Source organism: Petromyzon marinus, chromosome 31 (genome assembly GCF_048934315.1).
Source record: "Petromyzon marinus isolate PM22_M1 ecotype Great Lakes invasive population chromosome 31, UKy_Petmar_22M1.pri1.0, whole genome shotgun sequence".
NCBI lineage: Eukaryota > Metazoa > Chordata > Hyperoartia > Petromyzontiformes > Petromyzontidae > Petromyzon > Petromyzon marinus.
The window spans coordinates 13977058-13997482 of record NC_133697.1 but is presented as its reverse complement, the minus strand read 5'-3'; the positions used below and the strand labels follow the sequence as shown (position 1 = coordinate 13997482).

Below are 20425 nucleotides of genomic sequence, written 5' to 3'. Positions count from 1 at the left end.
AATGCCTCCTTCGTCAACAAACACGAATCCCAGAGGCCCCGTGCATGGCCTTCTGCGAGTGCGTAATACCAGCAAAGCAATCGACTCGGTTCCAGGCAAGCCCTGCGCCGCGGGTTTTTGGCACAGAGTGTCTCATCAGCGGCCAGGCTTTGCTTAAATGAACGCTGATGGAGGTGGCAGATGTTAAAGGCGAGGACGCAAATGTATAGAATGTTCTACATGAGACACAGACAATGACGAGAGTCGTCGTCGTGGAGCAAATACTTTCTGAAACGTCACTACATTTATTCGATTTCACGTAGAAATACAGCTGCATATCATTGTAGAGTTCATAGACACCCCTCCAAAATCAGGAGAAATTATATATATAGAAAACAAAACATTCACTGCAGAACCTCAACAACGCCCACCACCAATCGCAATGCGATTATTAAATTAATCCAACTCTCTCCTCTGCAAGATACGGAGCCATCGCTTTCACAATCTTCAATCAGCGAACTTGAGACGAAAGAGGGGCATTCGAAATCAATGGGACATCTATAAATGGATCACCCGCCATGTGTCACCAAGACTCGGCTGTAAGAGCGAACCACCTTGAAGGCGCGGGCAGCCGACAACAACAACCACGGAATTTGGGCAGAAGGAAGGAAGCGATGGCGAGGTGTTGGTGGCATCATCTGCAAACATTGGTGCTGACCCAGGCGTGTAAGGCATTGTTCACTAAGTTACCAGACGATACTTTGAGTTACATCTGAAATCAAAGGGCGCCGCGCATTTATTGTATCTCCACTTAAATAAACACACATATATATGAATACATGTATATATGTTTCAGTCCATAAGTCCAGACCAATATTACCCTTCAGCAGTATTTGTTTAAGCGAGCAAGCTCTGGCCTTGGTTTCAACATTCTGGGTGTCATCAGCAGAGTTGAGGCCTGTTGAAACGAATGTTGCCAGATAAGCAATTACTGGATTGTAATACAGTAGTCTACAACAAATATGTCGCAACACATCAGCCGTGTTTGTGTATCTCTTTTCAAACACGGAGAAGACAAAACACACGTCACCTGATTTGTAAAATACTCAACGCCAAAAATATATTTGATTTGTGCGCGTAAATGATTTGTTTCGAAATCGCAAGCAAACGTATGTATATATGCAGTCTAGAGCTGAAGTATACACTGCCACGTGTTGCCTTCAAGGTTTTTGCAAAAACCCGAGGCTGTGCTGTTTGACTGCGCGTGTGTGTCAAGCTGGGGAGCGGTGGTGCAACGGTTAGCGCGCTGCACTAATAAACCGGATTCTCCAGTTCGATCCCCGCTCAAGGGCACCAACAGCGGTGACGATTAACTGAACCAATCCTTGACCTCCTGTAAACATCGCCACGAGAGAGATAAAGGCGGCCGGGCGTGGTGCTGGCCACCCACCCCCTCGTGTGCCGTGCCGGCATTCATAGGTGCTCGCTAACAGCACTTGCCCGAACATTTTGTTAAGACTATACGGGGGATCTTGGTATTTATATTCCGATTGTAGGCCTACGCAATACAGCACATAGCAAAAATGTACAATTTGTGTACAGTATATAAAAAATTACTTTATAGAATTTTTGCCATTAAAGCGCTCTATTTAAAGTAATGTAATTATAGGGTTATATGACTGTATGTTACATACACCTATTAGTCCTGTATATAGTTGTATGTACTGAACTCAAAGAGAAAGGGCAACTATTCTCCAAAGCTAAATAAACCTCTATGGGGACAAACATTATCATCATATTCGAGCCCGTCGCCCTATTGTGTTGTATCGTACTATATATCGTAAATACACGGCAACCCCCAGATAGTACGATTATTACATAATCAAGGTAAGCCCTTTACATTTAATATACCGACTCAAACGAGAGGGAAAAAAGGGCAAAACTAAAATTCAGAGTCAAAGTAATATTCGTGGGCATATTTCCAAAGAGTGATCTTCGATGCGCGTGTGTGTGCTCCATAAAGGTACACTCACTGTGTGTGTATCATTCACACGTGGGGAGCGGTGGCGCGGTGGTTAGCGCACTGGGCTACCTACGCCCGCACGCCCAGGGGAGGGTTCGATTAAATATCGCTCGCGGTCAACATCTGTGACGAATATCGGGACCGTTCCTGGGCTGTTATCGTGGGTCGACTCAGCCCAAATTAGTGGCTGGTGCGGTGTGCAAACATCAGCACTGCATGGGGAGATAAAGTCGGGCTCACTTTAAACTGGTGCCCGGTTTCAAGTTTACACAGCTCTGGACACTCACGTCCACACGGCTACCGGATTATAAGACGCACCGCGCCACCCAACCAAACTATGCTGTAAGATACAGGGGGTGGGGAAGGGGAGGGGTGCGCCTTATAATCCGAACAATCCGGTGTGTGTGTAAGCATCGCCACAAGGGAGACAAAGGCGGCCGGGCGTGGTGCTGGCCACCCACCAACCCCCTCGTGTACCGTTTCGTCCTTCACAGGTGCTCGCTGACAGCACTTGCTCCACAAGTCTGTTAGGGCTATACGGACGAATCTTCATTGTATATATTGAAAACGTATTGTACATATATGTGTATTGCACTGTACAGACCGCAGTGACGGCCGACGCAGCACGTGTGTGTGTGTGGATTCGCCGTAGACAGCCAGGATAATAATCCCTTTGTGTGGCGGGCCGATGACGAGGAGACGAGTCCGCACAAGCTCGTGACGATGTCTACCTGCCGATCTCGCTCACTGCAGGTGGAAGTGGGGCAGCCCTTAAATACCTTGCCCACGCGACGTCTGGCTCAAGGGTCCTCTATGAACGAGGGCTCTGGACACGACTTTCTCCCTACAAAAGCAGGGAGTCTGCAAACATGGCTCTTTAAGGAGCTGCTTCGTGAGACGTTTGTTTTAAATTACGGACCACACCGTCTCGTATTCACGTTGCATTGTGGGCTCTTGAAATATTGAGGTTTTTATTTTATTTTACCGAACGGGGAGATGGGAGTACCCACACTTTACCCCACTCCACCACTGCACGCGCGAGCTCACTGACTATCTGTGATGCGGGGGTGGATTTACCAAAAAACAAATCAAACCTGCACCATTGTTTCAATTAACCCCGTGCCACGAGATGGGGAGTCGAACCGGCGTCACGCGAATTGCGAGTCGAGAGACGGCGTTACACCACGGCAGCTTGTGGTCACTGTGTGACTCTGGGGGAACGTCTTGGGTTGTGTGCTTGTGATGCCGCGTTGGCAGTGGCGAACAAACACGATCACCGCTGCCCGAATAGCACAGCTGTCAACCCGTGCGGTTTACCCCCGCATGCTCGTGCAGAGAAATTGCGTTTTCAGGTCCATACGGAGTACGGGCAAAACATTGCTTTGACTTTGTGTTTCTACCTTGTGATGCGATTTTGTAGGCTGAACGTTGAGATTTATAAGGGACACGTGGTGACCAATAAGGTCTGAATTGGTCTGTAATAAGGCAGGGTACTGATAAGGGGTTGACAGGTATGGGAAAAAAAACACATGGACAAGGCGACGTTTCGGGCAATGACCCTTCAGAGCACAGACACGAAGGCTATGGAGAGGTGAACGACTGAAGCCTTTTTTTCAATTGGGGTTGTCGCGATGTCATGTTCAATATACGATATCAAATGTCGCGATATGACGATTATTGCGATATCTATTTCGCATAGCTTTGTAATTGTATCTTACAAATGTTGTTATTTGATCGTTTCTGTGTTTTTGCTGTTCCAGTACGCATTAAAAAGTAAAAGTGAATTCAACTGCAGTTGACTCAACTTAAGCCTTGCCATGTACGTCGTCTCATCATTGTAAGTGTACAATCCATAACGCTAATAACGCACTTGCTGTCAATGTCAAAACTTCACTAAAACATTCAAAGTTAGAATCCGAACTTTCCACGTCACATAATAGTCAAGCTGTGAATTACACCGGGAAACGATATTGAATCGATACTTACTTCCAACTTTAAACGGTGAGTTTGTTATGTCGTGCATATTTCTGTATATGCACGGTGTCCGGAAAGAAAGAATTAAGCAAAAAGTGTGCACCAACAATAATCACAACAAGATTTGGCAAGAACAACAAAAAAGCATACGATACGATAATCGTGGACCGTAGGCTATAAATATATCGTAGTATTACCATATCGTGGCTAGCCCAGTCTCAATACACGGACACGAACCCATGTGCAGGTGTGACAGTCGCCAGACATGACTTCCCTTCGCGTACACAGCGTGTGTGCTGCGTCTGTGTATGCCAGTGTGTGAGTCTGTGTGTGTGCCCTGCGTCTGTGTGTGAGTCTGTGTGTGTGCGCTGCGTCTGTGTGCATGCCCGTGTGTGTACATTGGTGCGTGTGAGTCCGTGTGTGTGTGCGGTGCGTAAAAGCATCGCCACTAGGGAGGCAAAGGCGGCCGGGCGTGGTGCTGGCCACCCACCTCCTCGTGTGCCGTTTTGGCCTTCATAGGTGCTCGCAAACCGCACTTGCCCCAGCAGTCTGTTAAGGCTATACGGGAGATCTTTGTGTGTCCAGGGACGATTATCTGAACCGGTGCTGGGCCTCGCCTAGGTCGACTCAGCATCAATTGAGTGCCTGGTGCGGTGTGTAAAATCATCGTCACTGGGGAAACAAGGGCAGCCGGGCGTGGTGCTGGCCACCCACCCCCTCGTGTGCCGTTCCGGCCTTCATAGGTGCTGTATAACATCACTTGCCCCAACAGTCTGTTAAGCCTATTGGGGGGATCTTTGTCTTTGTACGCCTTTGTCTTTGTATGTCTGTGTGTGTGCACGCCTGTGTGTGTGTATGTGTACGTCTGTGTGTGAGTCTGTGTATGTGTGTGAGTCTGTGTATGTGTACGCGTGAATGATCAACGACAATGGCGAATATTTTAACCTTTTCCGGGCCTTCCCCCGGTCGATTCAGTCTTCAATGGGTACCCGGTGCGGTGTGTAAACATCAGCACTGGGTACCCGGTGCGGTGTGTAAACATCAGCACTGGGGAGACAAAGGCGGTCAGGTGTAGTGTTGGCAACCCACCCCCGTGTGCCTTTCCGGCCTTACTAGGTGCTCGTGAACACGACTTACCACAACAGTCTGTTAAGGATGTACGGGGCATCTTTGGTCTTGTATGTAAGTGTGGGGAGCGGTGGTGTAGTAGTTAGCGCACTGCAATACGAGCCCCGGCTGCCCTGCTGTGTAGATTCCCGGTCACGGATAACCATCATCAGTGGGCACCGGGTGGTTAAATTAACATACCCTGTCCCTCGCCTAGATCGACTCAACCTTAAATGAGGACCTGGAGCACTGGATAGACAAAGCTGGCATGGTTTAGACCACATTCGCTGAAGTTATCCTGGCTCTTACCCCACGTCGACTGACCTTACTCAATAGGGGCTCGCTAACACCGCTTGGTATAATGCTCTGAGTATTCGCTATGCGGGGGGACGCATTGGCCGCTGTATAAACACACAGACGCACGTGGGGAGCAGTGGTTAGCGCACATCGCTTTCATCCTGGTCACGAGAGTTAGATTCCCGGCTGCAGATAACATCGGTTTCACGTGGTTATCTGAGCCTGTCCTGGGCTTCCCCTGTAGGTCCACTCGGCCTTAAATCATTCCCTAATGCAGCAACGGGGAGACAAAGGTGACCGAGCGTAGGACTTAAGCTCACAATATGCGGTGGTTTGTGCATTCCACTACGAAGCAGCCTTTCTTGAGTTCGATTCCCTGCCACGGGAAATATCAGCGGCGAATGATAACTGAACCGATCTCGAGTAACCCCTTCACGCACTATCAATGACCAGGGTGGTGAAGTATAATCACCTCCCCCGCCCCCCGTACATGACCGACACGACGTGATGGGAAACAAGGGCTGTGAATAATTGATAGCCACTCACGCATTCACAACAAACTATGCTCACCTGCCAAACCTATTCTGGACTCTCTTATGTAAGGGCTGTACAAGCAGCATAAGCCACGCGTGCTAGCCGAACATTGTTGTTCTTCATGTACGGTGTGGATACAAATCTCGATAATAGTGCGACATTCTGCACACCATCTATAAAGCTCAACTGAGATTTGTTTCAATTATCCGCCTATTTGTTTTCATCATCGTCGCCATCATCATCTTAACGAGCAGCTTTGATCGATCCACTGCTGGACAAAGGCCTGCCCAAGTCGCGGTCGTCTCTCTAAGCGATCCGGCGATTAATTAAATCGACTTTGCACCTGGACGCCAGCTGATTGCATCGCCACAATCTCGACCTAGTGTACGCACCACTCTTACCCGCCTTCGTAGCGATCGATGTATGTGCCTCTCAAACGCAGACGGGATCATGCATCTCTAAAGGGTTTAGTCTAAGTGGAGCGGTGAGCGTGGCATGTGTTGTATATCTGCACTTTCCTTCACCGTGTGTGGTATAGATGGTATTTGAGCCCCTGCTGATTTTGTACGTTTGCCCACTGACAAAGAAATGATCAGTCTATAATTTTAATGGTAGGTTTATTTGAACAGTGAGAGACAGAATATTAACAAAATCCAGAAAAACGCATGCCAAAAAATTTATGAATTGATTTGAATTTTAATGAGGGAAATAAGTATTTGACCCCCCTGCAAAACATGACTTAGTACTTGGTGGAAAAACCCTTGTGGGCAATCACATAGGTTAGATGTTTCTTGTAGTTGGCCACCAGGTTTGCACACATCTCAGGAGGGATTTTGTCCCACTCCTCTTTGCAGATCTTCTTCAAGTCATTAAGGTTTCGAGGCTGACGTTTGGCAACTCGAACCTTCAGCTCCCTCCACATATTTTCTATGGGATTAAGGTCTGGAGACTGGCTAGGCCACTCCAGGACCTTAATGTGCTTCTTCTTGAGCCACTCCTTTGTTGCATTGGCCGTGTGTTTTGGGTCATTGTCATGCTGGAATACCCATCCACGACCCATTTTCAATGCCCAGCTGAGGGAAGGAGGTTCTCACCCAAGATTTGACGGTACATGGCCCCGTCCATCGTCCCTTTGATGCGGTGAAGTTGTCCTGTCCCCTTAGCAGAAAAACACCCCCAAAGCATAATGTTTCCACCTCCATGTTTGACGGTGGGGATGGTGTTCTTGGGGTCATAGGCAGCATTCCTCCTCCAAACACGGCGAGTTGAGTTGGTGCCAAAGAGCTCCATTTTGGTCTCATCTGACCACAACATTTTCACCCAGTTGTCCTCTGAATCATTCAGATGTTCATTGGCAAACTTCAGACGGGCATGTATATGTGCTTTCTTGAGCAGGGGGACCTTGCGGGCGCTGCAGGATTTCAGTCCTTCACGGCGTAGTGTGTTACCAATTGTTTTTTTGGTGACTATGGTCCCAGCTGCCTTGAGATCATTGACAAGATGCTCCCGTGTAGTTCTGGGCAGATTCATCACCGTTCTCCTGATCATTGCAACTCCACGAGGTGAGATCTTGCATGGAGCCCCAGGCCGAGGGAGATTGATAGTTATTTTGTGTTTCTTCCATTTGCGAATAATCGCACCAACTGTTGTCACCTTCTCACCAAGCTGCTTGGCAATGGTCTTGTAGCCCATTCCAGCCTTGTGTAGGTCTACAATCTTGTCTCTGACATCCTTGGAGAGCTCTTTGGTCTTGGCCATGGTGGAGAGTTTGGAATCTGATTGATTGATTGCTTCTGTGGGCAGGTGTCTTTTATACAGGTAACAAGCTGAGATTAGCACTCCCTTTAAGCGTGTGCTCCTAATCTCAGCTCGTTACCTATATAAAAGACACCTGGGAGCCAGAAATCTTTCTGATTGAGAGGGGGTCAGATACTTATTTCCATAATTAAAATGCAAATCAATTTATAACATTTTTGGCATGCGTTTTTCTGGATTTTCTTGTTGTTATTCTGTCTCTCACTGTTCAAATAAACCTACCATTAAAATTATAGACTGATAATTTCTTTGTCAGTGGGCAAACGTACAAAATCGGCAGGGGATCAAATACTTTTTTCCCTCACTGTATGTACGTATGTGTTGAACTTTCGCGCCGTATGTAGCCAACCGTGCTCATTGGAGGTGGGATGGAGGCAGGGGCGGAGCCAGGATTTTTACGTTGGTGGGGCTGACTTCAATATTCTGAGATATCCAGTGTATGTTTTCCAATGGGCGCCACAAATGTATAAAACTAATTTTATTGGATTTGAACGCGGAGTTTATTAATAGGTCGGAGCCGCTGATGTGGCTAATAAGTTCGATAAGTTCTAACGGCTGCCGCTCAAGCAGCCTGCAGGGCAGCACAAGGTGGCAGCCTGCAGGACAGCACACAAGGTGGCAGCCTGCAGGGCAGCAGCACAAGGTGGCAGCACAAGGTGGCAGCCTGCAGGGCAGCACAAGGTGGCAGCCTGAAGGGCAGCACAAGGTGGCAGCCTGCAGGGCAGCACACAAGGTGGCAGCCTGCAGGGCAGCACAAGGTGGCAGCCTGAAGGGCAGCACAAGGTGGCAGCCTGCAGGGCAGCACAAGGTGGCAGCCTGAAGGGCAGCACAAGGTGGCAGCCTGCAGGGCAGCACAAGGTGGCAGCCTGCAGGGCAGCACACAAGGTGGCAGCCTGCAGGGCAGCAGCACGAGGTGGCAGCCTGCAGGGCAGCAGCACGAGGTGGCAGCCTGCAGGGCAGCACACAAGGTGGCAGCCTGCAGGGCAGCACGAGGTGGCAGCCTGCAGCATTTTGTAGCAGCCGGATATCCGGTTATCCCGATTACCGACTTTCCCATAATTTCAGGGGGGCTAAGCCCCCCCCGTCCCCCCTGTGGCTTCGCCCCTGGATGGAGGCGGCCTGGGTTTGCCTCCATCCAGCAGTGCATTGATCTTTGTTTTATATAAATAAATAAAAGCTCAACACACTTGTAAACAATCATGTGGCCTTAAGTAAAAAAAATGATAAACGTTTCGGGCAATTGTCCTTCTTCAGGAGCACATAACCCATTGCGCGCAAAAGCCTTCGGTTACCATATTTTAAAGGCAGTGTCGACCGGCGTGTTAAGTGTTTCGTTTCTCATTAGGCTACACTGTACTTTACTTTACGGGTCAAAAGCATTATTTCGCGGTCGAGATTAAAATGTAACGCGTCTCGTCTACGAACGCAACATCGCGTTTCCGATATCGCCGTTGCGTTTCGTATTCCGTGCGTGTTGATTGCAATGCAAGCGTCAAGTCGCACTCCGTACAGCAGACGCGTGTTCGTGGGTCCTGCTCCTCGCGGGGGTTTCCCGCCTTCACCGTCGACGGGAGGCAAGTTACTTGGTTCGCTAAGTGGCGGCGATCGTCAGCACAGTCTCAGATAACCACGTGTTGTCCCGTACGCCAACACGCACTGACCAGCGCGGGGAGGTATGGTCAAATAACAACGGAGGTGACCACAGCACCACGCCCGGACGCCTTTGCCTCCCGACTGGCGATGTTTACACATCGCACCAGGTGCTAATTTGAGGCCGAGTCGACCTAGAGGAAGGCCCAGGACCGGTTCAGATAATCGTCGCTGGTGTTGGTGGCCGTGAGCGGGAATCGAACTCGTGTGGCCGGGTTCGCGGCGTGGCGCGCCAACAACAGCGCCACCTTCTCTCTCACGTTTCATCACAAAGGCAATGATCTCTTCCGTGATCGCCTTGACACACGCGTTCGGGGCGAGTGCCGTTCGCAAGCGCACACGTATACACACAACGTCTACAGAGCTCCGTTGATGTGGCTATGACGCTCAGAACACGGCGGTCAGGAATAATAATCAGCTCGTGAATGCAACGCATCCGATGACGATTTCGTCGTACACCGAGAGAGATGGAGCGATGAAAGGACCTCACGTAAAGCAGCTGCTCAGAATCATCACATCGCAGGATCGTGACGAGGTGGCGGTGGCTTCGGGGAGGGCCTTCCTCCAGCGGTGGACTGACCATGGCTGCTGCTGATGACCGCTTATATAAGAAGGACGCTCAGTTCGTCTTGAGTTACCGACGAAAGCAATTTACTTTAACTGTAATAGGATTTGGGCTCGATCCAAAAAAGCAGCTTCAGTCGAATTCTCTTCGGTCGCTCAACCTCACCGCCGCTTGCTATTTAGCAGCAACAGCAGCAGCGATCGATCCGCTGTTGGATGAAGGCCTCGCCAAAGCCGTCACCTCGTCTCGCACTCGAGAAGTGAAGCACGGCGAGTCCGCACGAGCTGACCCCATCGCTCCGTCCGCACTCGCGCGGGTCACCGTCTCTGTCTTTTTGGCTGCCGTGACATTTTTTTCTTTATGTTAAAACAAGCATGCGTATGTACTTGCATTATATTAATAAGCATAGGCTCACACACACATACACACTCCACAAAGACAAATGTCCCCCGTATAACCTCAACAGACTTTTGGAGCAAGTGTTGTTAGTGACCACCTTTAAAGGCCCGCGCGGGTGGTTGGTGGCCACCACCGCACCTGCGGCGATGTTTGCACACCGTGCCAGGTCCTCATTGAAGGCTGAGTCGACCTAGGGGAGGCCCAGCATCGGTTCAGATAATCGTCACGGTGGTGGCCGTGAGCGGGAATCGAACTTGGGCCACCGGGTTAGTAACACCGGTGCGCTAACCACTGCGCCACCGCTCCCCACACGACAAACAAACACACACGCCGCATACACTACAAACACACAAAGACAACGAGCCCCCGTGTATCCTACATAGACTGTTGGGGCAAGTGCTGTAAGCGAATCATTATGCAGGCCGGCTGGCCGTGGGTTCGAGAGCTCCCACGACCGCACGTGGATCGATTCAGATATCAGAATCTGTATTGATACTGGAGGAATCCGATTAGCTAAAAAGCTCTTTTTCACAGATGCTCAGTTGGGGCGGGTCAGATCGTTACAACAACAAACAATACAACAACCGATAGCAGTGCAAAGTATCAGAAAAGTAAACAAATCACTAAAACAAATACACAACAAAAACTAAACTATTTTTTATTTTACCAAGTAAATATATTCCTCACCAGGAGTGATGTCAATTGTAATAGTGTTGCATAAAAGGGGCAAGGATTATTAATCAAGCACACACATACACAAGCAGTTGAATCCATGCTTTCATATTACGTAGAAAAATACGAACACAATAATAAAAAATATATAATTTAAGGTTCCTCCAAAAATAACGACCATGAGGATCATTCGTTTCTTGGGACCCCGGGGGTTAACCTAAGCGTTCTTGCCACGTTGCTTTAAGCATCTCACTCAAGTCTCCGCGCGCACACACACAAATACAATCTTCCCCCGATCGTGAGCGACCCAAGTCGAGTATTCGCCTCCCGTGGAGTGTGACGCTAAAGCCGTGAGAGAGCGAGAGGTGGGAAGCGCCCCGCGAAACGAGCGTGGCCAGGTGAAGCGCACAAGGCCGTAATTTTAATATAACATATACTTATAATATATTATAATATATACTTATAATATATATATAATATATACTTATAATATATATTGGGAGGGACACATTCCCCCCCCCCCGCCAATATTCAAATATGCTCAAAATGTCAACCCCAATATATTGCTATAAAATAGATGTATGTTTATGTGATTGTGGTTATGGTTGCACTTTATGAATCCCTAATCTCTGCCATTACAAACAATGAAACAATAAAAGGTAAAAAAAGAAAAAAACAAAGCAATGTAATACAATACACTATTAGACATTATTGTAAAAAATAACTAAAAATCCATCCTATGTGTTGGTGAATTTTTTTTCTATTTTAGGCAGGAAATTCGTTTTCAAATTTAGATTTTTTTCTGGGGGGGGGGGACCCCAGACCCCCTGGAAGATTTGCCCCCCCCCCCCAATGTTGACTCCATGGCTACGGCCTTGGAAGCGCGCATCTCTTTGCGCCTCTTAAAACGCGATTCTTCATCGGCAAATGTCAAAAGCGCTCGCCGTGAAACGAGCGCGTGAAGGCGGATAGCAATCATCAAGCCCAGCAATCGTGTGGTGCATTTGTTCTTCTACGTGAAGTTCCGCGTAGCAAGTTACCCGGCTAGGGTTCACGAGGGAGACTGCGTGGGCCATCAGCGCAGAACAACAACATCACAGAAGATCGATAATAATTATTGGTGTGGCGAGCTCGGTGATGGCATGGACGTTCTTGCACTGAATGACACGACGGGCCCCTGTTCAGTACCTATAGACGATGCCAACGACACTGAACTAGAGGTGGAAGTTCAACATTCCTATGGCGGGATCCATTATATTTGTATTTATATACGGTATACGACCGCAGTATGTATTGTACTACGGTCCATTACATCTGTTAAATGATATAACTTGACATATATATAAAACATATATATGGTATATATTGTTATGTTTGGCCACAAGGATATACAGGCGCAATGAATTAATCGTTGTGTATTATCAAATATGTAAATTAATAATAGGTACACTTTTAATATATACTTAGTCTCCGTTTTGGGATAACATATAAATAAATGTAGTGTTGGACACATTATAACGATGTACGTCTAATAATTGAGGCCTACATTTTAAAATGGTTCATTTCGCCGAGATAAATATACGATTATGAGTATTAATTGAAACCGATAGAATGTCGGCTGCTTGGAATTTAATTGTTACCCGATTCGTCAATGTGTTCCGGCAGACACTCGCAGCGTTGTTCTGCCACAATTTCAAGTTGAGGACCTCGCTAAGCCACCTTCGTGACTGAACAGCGCGTTTTCAAACGCACGCAAACAAGACAAAGATCCATAATGGAGAGGTTTTATTTTTGGGGTTAGATCGCGTAAATATATAAATGTGTCGTTAAACCCGCCACCACCCGACAGCCAATTAGTAAGGTTTGTCACGTAAACAAAACGTTAAAATTCGTTACGAGTTCATCACGCCGGTGTGTTGGGGAGTAAAACCACAACATTTACAAGACAAAGATCCCCTCTGTAGTCTTAACAGAATTCCGGAGCACCTACGAAGGCCGCCACAGCATACGAGGGAGTGGGTGGGAAGCACCACGCCCGGCCGCCTTTGTCTCCCCAGTGGCGATGTTTACTACACACACCGCATCAGGTACTCATTAGACGTAGGGGATGCCCAGGACCGGTTCAGATAATCGCCATTGGTGTTGACCGTGCATACGAACTCCGATACACGTGTATGTACACACACACAGGTGATTCAATTATAAATACCCCATTGAGATAATCATGGCCCTGTTACTTTCTTAACCTCTAACGAAGTGTAGTGAATGTTGTAAGCGAACCACGCCGGCTATGTTGAAACAAAGTGTATCAGAGGGGTTTTAAAATTACAATGAACACGTTAGGTATTTGAGATCGGTGGGAGACGCGGAGAGAGGCCTAGAACAATCGTAACTCTCCCTATTGCTTTAGTGGGGTATCTATAAACGGATCACGCTGTTCGTAAACTCGCCCCCAATTTGCATGAACAATGAAATGTTGAAGTCTCACTGCAGCACGCAAACAGCCGCAGACATTCTGCCGCGTTAGATACAACACACAAAAGTCGATGTATTATTCAATCGGCAGTTCAACGAGACCCACGTTAGCGCTGACAGATGCCACGCGGTTGCTTCAAGCCGCCTACCGCAGGTACGGAAATAATGAAATATATATTTCGACAAACTTTAATTCCATAAAGTAACAAACAGGCACACGCGCCCGCGTCGCGAGAAGATGTTAACCATCTTCACATAATCATCGATCATCGCTTCGATCGTGAAACTAACAGTGGCCACGTTTTCCCCAAAGACAACTCAACTGCGACATCGGTGACAGCTGCAATTGGCGATCAAGCAGCGCAATTACAAACTGAACGCGTTCTTCCATCGACCAACGCTGGCTACGAAACGTAGATACGTGTATACGGTGACGTTTCGGGCAATGACCCTTAGCCATAGCAGATATGTCGACGTACGAAGAGCAGGGCCGTGGCTACGTACGGTGCGAAAGAAGTTCGACATTAGACGTACATTCTCAGCGCCTATAGAGAACCTCCGATTAGCATGTTCTGTGGCTACGCACGGCGCGAAAGAAATTCCACGTGTACACACATACACACCAAGAGTAACATCCGGAGAGAAAGAGAGATCTTACGCCACAGAGGTGTGCAGAGGATAAATCTTCCTCCCGCCATGCAGTCCGCTTGGCTCACCCCGACACCACGCGTCTCGGCAAGCGGCCACTCTCCTCCGGACCCTTCGTATCCTGTAACCTGCCCATTGTGCGAATGACTGCAGCTCAATCCCCCCCCCCCTCCACACCTATTCACGCATGAGCCGAATAGACTCCTAACGTAGAGTGACGAATACAAATCAATCTGTTGTTGTTGTGAGCGTCGTACCTAACGCGGTTGCGCGTGTGTAGGCTGCGTTCGCTCAATGTTTCCGCATCAATGAACACAGCACCCTTACTGTAGACCCCCCCCCCCCACTACCTTGACTCTCTAACACAATAACAAGCCTACGATTCTACTATAGACTTCGACCGAACAATTTGCGCCGCTCTCTAGTAGTAGCAGTCGTAGTATTAACGATACTCGCCAGCAACAACGGTGCTTCTGTCCACTACAGAACTACCATCGAGGGAGCGGCCGTGACGCAGCCGTGCGCTTTAGCGAACCCGCGCGGCATGCGCACGGTGACAGGAGAACTCCCACTGAGCGGTCTCGCCGTGCTCTCGATGTGATAAGAGGGCTCTGGGCTCACTCACCTCGCCCGCACGGCTCTCTCTCTATATATAATTATATATAATTACATGGAGCCCCGAGGGGCTGTGCCTCCGTCTAATCCTAACGCCTCTTGTGCTTGAGCTGCAATCAATGCAAGCGCGCCGCATATGTATATAGGTCGTTTTACGCACGTGTGTGTGTATATTATTTTACGTGTATATGTGTGTGTGTTTCAACATCGCCACTAGGGAAACAAAGGCGGCCTGGCGTGGTGCTGACCAACCACCACCTCGTGTGCCGTACCGACCTTCATAGGTGCTCGCTCACAGCACCTGCCCCAGTAGTCTGTAATGTTACGTGTGTGTGACAAACGAGAGCGATACATTCTTATTTTGATAAGTGCAACAGTGACCTTGGGCATTAGTCTGCCAGTAGGGGGCGATGGTTGTTTCGTCCAATCCCAATTGAGTAAATGTGGAAGATTTCGAACCCTGGCCTAAGCTTGCAAAAATAAATCTTGACTTAAAGCTTTCATGACTGCAGGAATATCATATTCTTTCGGTAAAGTCACGTAGATAGGTTAAAAGAAAATAACAAAAAAACTACGATGTTTCGATCGCAACACAAGCGGTTGAAACGTCGTAGTTATTTTGTTATTTTTCTTTGAACCTATCTACGTGACTTTACCGAAAGACCCAAAGAGTATACTTGCTGAAATAATCAGGGCGGCCGCTGGATTCCGAACCGGGAACATCTGCAACAGGCGGCGAACGCGCCACCGCTGGTCCCGTGTTACCATGCCGGGAAGAGCTGTTCGAGGCTTATAAGTAAAGGATTTTTTTTTCATCAAGAACAGGGTGTGGAGGTATGGGTATGGGGGGGGCAGGACGCGCCGCTGAAAGGAACGACAGAGCCGTTGGTCAAGATTGGTGGTGGAGTGGCAGCCAAGGAGTGGTACGGAACGGGGAGTTACGTCCTCCCAGGAGGTGGAGCGATGACATCTGTTCACGAGCGTTAGTGCACCGCTGGATCGCACGAGATGGCGACGGCTTGGGGAGGTATTCATCCAGCAGTGGATTGACCGTGGCTGATGATGATGATAGTAAGTGTGTATGCACTGCGTAATGTTGAACAATGTTGATCTACAGCGGGTTCTATCTGCGTAAGGCTGTCAAACGTCTTGGGATGCGTACTCGCTTTGTACATCCACCCCCGATTACCACGGTTGGCTACGTACGGTGCGAAAGACGTTCAGCATACATCCACATTGTCGTGCATTCGATTGACGAACATCTAGAGATGTTATACACATACCTGTCAACCCCTTGTCAGTGCCCTACCTTATTACAGACCAATTCCGACCTTATTGGTCACCCCGTGCCCTTATAAATCTCAACGTTCATCCTACAAAGTCCCATCACAAGGGAAAAACACAAACAGACAGACCATTTTTTTTGCCCGTATTGAAACGGCTGTACGCCGTATGGACATAGACACTCAACTTCCCTGTACAAGAATACGGGGTCAAACCGCATGGGTTGACAGCTACGTGTACAGGGACGAGGGCCCGTCACGTACGCCGCGGTGCATAATGCGATCAGTATCGGCGCGCGTGTTCCCCGGGGGATCGTGACATCGCGAGCTTGCGACACGTGGCGGTTTTAGCTTCGGGGCGGTCTTCATCCAGCAGTGGATTGATCATGGCCGCTGATGATGACGACGATGTTAAAGAATTTATCCCTGTTCTATCTGTTGCGAGATGCTTATGTGTGTGTGTATCCCCTCCTTCCCACCCACCCCCGGTACTCTACTCATGATAAACTTACTCTCTGGTTCTTTCGGTAAAGTCACGAAAATAATAATAATTAAATAATAGCGCACGCCGTTTCGATTGCAACACAAACAATCATCATCAGGTACAAATGAAAGAGAAAACAAACCTAGTAAACTTAGAAATATAATGCAATACAACACAGATAGCTGGCTAACATAACAATCAACACCCTAACTGGTTGATTACGTTCTTCAAAAGATTGCTAAATTTGAGAGACTATCTAGATCTGAAGTTTTCGTGACTGCAGAGATCCACACTCTTTTGTTCTTTCGGAAAAGTCACGTGGGTATGAAATATATTTATTTTATTTTATACCTACGTAAACCAAAAAGTATTTGAGAGACTGTCACCTGGGCTGCTTTGCTGCACTCTGTGAAGGCCCGGCACTTCGGAATGGGATGGCGTTGTGACACGCACGCGTGTACGCACACGCACGGTGGAAGCCACTGTGCGGGGCAGGCCAAGCAGGCGCGGCGGGTCTGTCTATCGTGCGGCAATTATCCGGGATGTGACAAACGCCCCGCTGCACCTCGAGCGCGCGCCACCTCTTCACGTAGGCAAGCGAAAGTTGGGATGACGCGTCGAGAACTCGTCGAGAATTCGCGTGTTTTTTTTTGTTGACGAGCACGCCGATGCTCCCAATCGGAAGTCGTCCTCCCCGTATAGCCTTTAGCGAGCACCGCCTACATGGGTGAAGGCCGACACGGCACACGAAAGGGGTGGCTGGCCAGACCCACGCCCGGCCGCCTTTGTCTCTCCAGTGCTGACGTTTACACGCCGCACCAGATACTCAATCGAGGTAGCCGAGGAGCGGTTCAGGTGTTCGTCACGTATGTTGGCCGCGAGCAGGATTCGAAACTCGGGTGACCTGGTTCGTGGCGCAGTGCGATAACTACTGGACTACCGCTCTCCACACAGTATATACATACAGTATACATAAGCAGCATACACACGTACACACACCGGATGGCTCAGCACAATCTGAAGATTGCGAATTCATATCCTGTATCGGAGACCATCATCCCTCCGATGTTGAGAATACAACAAGTACCATTGTTGTGGGGCAGTCAACGGCGGTTGCCCCGAGGAGAGACTCACCCCCGCCGCAGTAATGTGGAATGTCCACCACTGCCACGGGACTGTAAAGAGGAGACGACCGCTGCCCGAATGGCCATTCCGAGCAGCAAATCACGTGCGTTACCCGCCGCACGCAGGCCTGCTACGAGGGTGGCGGTGCATTACACCATGGGGTTAGATATGTCCATGAAGGAGGTGAAGCCCGGAGAGGTTTGACGAGTGAATATTAAACATAACCCGAAATGTCGTGTTCATTTTTGCTAAGCGACTGGTCCCTGGGACGAATGTGAAACAGGCAACTCGACCCATCTCGTCTGTGTACCCCCCCCCCCCCACTCCATCCGCCTTCTCTCTGTCTGCATTCCCAACCTCGCCCCCCTCCCCTCCTCCTAGCGCGAGGCATTCGCAGAGCGCGCGAGGAGAAGTCACTGAGAGAGCGCAGCTCTTGGGTCGCGCGCACTCAGGAGGGCCCACTCATCACACAGGAACTAGAGACAACAATCCCCCGTGTAGCCTTTAACGGACTGTTGGGGCAAGGGCTGTTCGCGAGCGCCTTTGAAGGCCGGGATGGTGTACGAGGGGGTGGGTGACCAGCGCCACCACCCGAGTAGCGATTCTTACACACCGCACGAGGTACTCATTTGAGGCTGAGTCGATCTAGGGAAGGCCCAGGACCGGTTCAGATAATCGTCACTGGTATTGGCCGTGAGCGGGACTCGAACTCGGGTCGCCGGGTTCAAGAACAACACGCACATACGCAGCCCCACCACGTGCTTGAGCTCATGAGCCAAAGGGGGTTTGGGTCGGTACCACCTGGGGTGGAAATTTATACCGGTGTCTCACCGCGGGCAGTATCTACCATAAGTAGAAAACGTGGAGTATATTTCCGTTTGTTTTAGATGCACACACTTACGAATGAATGTCATATGTCTTTTGGTGATCGGGCTTTTGTTAGCGTGGCACCCAAGCTATGGGACGTCTTGCCACTTGAAATGAGGCAATCGGAGTCCGTAGTTTAAAGTCTGCTTTGAAACCACATCTCTTTAAAGTTGCCTTCCCTCTTTAGTTTGCTCGGTTGACCCCGGTTCTGTTTTTGTTTCCTGCTTTTCATGCATTGCGCATTGGGATCCCCGGGATGGAATGCGCATTATTCATTTTAATTATTATATTCCAACGCTGTTTCATTTCACACCAAGTGTATTCATTTTTAAAATATATATATCTCCATCAGACATACTGGGGTGTAATTTTTGTTAAACAAAAAAATCATGATTTAAGGATTCCACCAGCACCTTGCTACCATACAGATTTGTGGTAGAGATAAAATGGTTCCCATAAAATCATTGATAGCATTTGGACCCTGGGTGCTACCAATAAGCCAGTTTTGGGACAATGGCTTAATGACAAATGTAGCCTTACAGCCGTGCAAGGGTAAGTGCTGCTCGCGAGCACATACTCAGGCTGACACGGCACACACCCGGCCCCCGTTATCTTGCCAGTAGCTATACGCATGGTCAACATTAATTGCAACAGCAAATATAAGTAGAACTACGATATTTGTATCGCCACATCATACGACTGTACTTTGTATTTTATATACAAAACAAAACGTTTTGCTGGCTGGAAGGACGGACGGTCGGACGGACACGTCCAAAGACAGTGCGGGCTGCTGGTATATCTACAAATGTTTAGTTGATTGGTTTTATGACTTGTTTCACAATGACAACAGCAGTGGAAATTGTTGTATCGCCCAAATTTAGTACATTGGGCCAATAACATCTGGCAATCCAGCAGCATGTATTTGACATGCGTGACTCTGCTGATGAGACCCAGAAGGTCAAAACCGGTCCATAGTTTTGCTTTCTTAAACACCGATGGACTGCAAAAACATAAGTCTTGATATGCATCATTAATATAACGATTTAAAACTATGAACTATTTTTTCTATTTTACCAGGTAAGGCCCACTGAGCTATGTAACTATTTTTAAGAAGCGACCTGGCCACGAACGATAGCAAAACGAAGTGGCTCAACACGTGGACATTTATAGCAGCCAAATAATCTCTAAACGCGTGATGTTGATTCTAAATGTGGATGGAACAACGCGACCACGGGGGAAGAGAGACACCGCAAACTCCAAATATACAGCAGGCGTCAGGGTCGGGAATCGAACCCACGATCCCTTGTATAGCAGGCGAGGTAGTTAACATCTCATAGCCACCGTGGCTCCCTTGGATTTAGTCCATTTGGCATCCGTGCCATTCTATTAGCGCAGGGCTGTCGCGAAGGCGTGAGGCTTCACAGACACAGTCTCCAGTGGTTTCACAACAGGCGCGATGTCGCTCTGTGTAATCGCAAGGGAGTCATTTGCGGTGTATTTCTTTTTTAAAATTGCCAAATTTGGACAGTGACGCCAGCACGCAGCGGCCTTCTCATTTCTATTGACGTCAGCGGAATCTGTAACGTTCACTGTGAAGCACATGGCCCGTATTTGCAAGGGCGATACACCCGCAGTGATACTCAGGGCGGCCCGCTGATTTGAACCGCCAAGCTCTGTAGCCTATCGCTCAGTGGCGGAGATGCCCTGACTATCTCAGCCACGAAATGAAATGCAATGAAACTATAGAGTGGGAAATGAAGCCCTGTTGCTGCGAAGTTTACTGTATATGTTCCCGCCGCTAATTGAGAATAATTACGTCAACATTGAAATGAATCTTGCTTATGGTGGAGTGAGACCGACTGCGAAGGGGCTGGACGGACATTGTAATCGCTAACAACAGAGTGACGTTATGA

The 20425-nt window shown here is 48.6% G+C and overlaps 1 protein-coding gene across 2 annotated transcripts in view; it reads right to left on the bottom strand.

Annotated features, from left to right (window-relative positions):
* The window catches only part of LOC116947882 (homeobox protein otx5-like), a 44685-nt gene that overhangs the window by 19869 nt on the left and 4391 nt on the right, over positions 1–20425 (bottom strand). Inside the window, exon 1 of one of the 2 annotated variants that reach the window (XM_032964129.2) lies at positions 14149–14776. The exons of the other annotated variant lie outside the window; for it this stretch is intronic. The gene's annotated coding sequence lies outside the window, so the exon portion shown is untranslated. Of the gene's footprint in view, positions 1–14148; positions 14777–20425 lie in introns of those variants that run through there. 2 annotated transcript variants of the gene reach the window in all.